Consider the following 1,441-nt stretch of genomic DNA (forward strand, 5'->3'; position numbering starts at 1 on the left):
TATTATATTTAATTTTATATACTTAATGTAAGAATCTTGTGTCACTATTCTAACTTTCAAAGATAATTTTATTTCTTACTTGCATTTTTATTTGCATTAAGAACATAAAAATTTTATAGTCCATGATATCGATGTAGTAATATTTCCTAGTTATGTAAAAAAATCTTCTCTTATTATAACTCATTCTATGATAGATCCCAAAATGTGATCCAAAACATTCAATAAAGAAAAACATAATCCAGATTAAAAAATAGAGCCATATTCTAATTTGTATGATATACTTAGATGTATTGCCTTAATCTTATATTTATAAGTTACTTTTTTAAAAAATTAGTAAAAAATAAGGAAAATCTTAATCCAAAACTTAATTATAGTTGTAAGAAATGCAATTTAGTAGTGTAAAAAATCAATGCAGAGGTATTTTGATATTCAAACAAAAGCTTTGGAACAAATCAAAGGGCAATGAAGTAGATAAGAAATACTTATATATAATTAGATTGTATTGATACTAATAGAGAAGATACAATACTTTAGATCAATGTTGAGATACAACACATTAGAGAGACAATTCATATGAATCGATTAAGACTCAGATCTAGCATCTTCAATTGATGTTTAACAGTCCATCTAACATAAAAGCAAAAGCAAATAGACGGTGGGCGAGTGATTGCCTCACTTATTTAACCTTGTTGCTTAAGTACGTAAACCTGGGTCTGTGTTACACCTTGCATGGACAAGATCCAGTGGTACTGGTACTGGTACTAGTAGTGGTAGTGGTGCATCTGGGGTCAAAGGATATTATGGTGGGTTGAAGTGAGATAACAGGTGGGAAGTAGAATAAGTGGGCAGCACCGAGACAGGCAGTTGTCCCTGTGCCACAGCACTGGCAGATACTGCAGCAGGTGTTTGCTTTTGCATTAGGGCAAGTTTCAGGTGGCTTGTTTTCTTGATTGTCCGCCATTGCCATTCCCAAACAAACCAAAACCACTAACACAGCTACGCTTGCTTTGTACTCACCCATCTTCTGCAGTCATACACAACAATCTTAGTCTCAGCGTTTTGCTTTACATCCAAACTCAAATGAAACTAAACTACTAATCAAATAAGTATTCTATATTCCTATTCAAGATATACCCACCATACTATAGACCAGTCTAAAGCATTCACACTGTTGTTTGCTCTTTGCTTGGATGCTAGATTGCCAATGCCTATAGGATTTATTTATAGTGACCAAGAAGTGCACTGCTAGCTGTTAGTCATGAGTAAACCGTATTGTTGGCCATGTGAAGAAACCGAATCACTGTTTAATTGCATTTAAGAAGTGGCGTCAATGGAGTGACATCATGTGGAGGAACATGTCTGTAAGACGTATTTACTTCACAAGCCAAGAACATTCATTTACAAGCCATTTTCACCGTCAATCGTTAGGTATCCTAGGGTC

The 1,441-nt window shown here is 34.2% G+C and overlaps 1 long non-coding RNA gene across 1 annotated transcript; it reads right to left on the bottom strand.

The window, feature by feature from the left end:
* Positions 1–468: 468 nt before the first annotated feature.
* LOC131043294 (uncharacterized) lies at positions 469–1,226 on the bottom strand. Its single transcript, XR_009105511.2, has 2 exons — positions 1,139–1,226; positions 469–1,024 (listed from the first exon to the last, which is right to left on the bottom strand). It is a non-coding gene; the product is annotated as an uncharacterized LOC131043294 (long non-coding RNA).
* Positions 1,227–1,441: the final 215 nt, after the last annotated feature.

The sequence above is a fragment of the Cryptomeria japonica genome, chromosome 5 (genome assembly GCF_030272615.1).
Source record: "Cryptomeria japonica chromosome 5, Sugi_1.0, whole genome shotgun sequence".
NCBI classification, from domain to species: domain Eukaryota; kingdom Viridiplantae; phylum Streptophyta; class Pinopsida; order Cupressales; family Cupressaceae; genus Cryptomeria; species Cryptomeria japonica.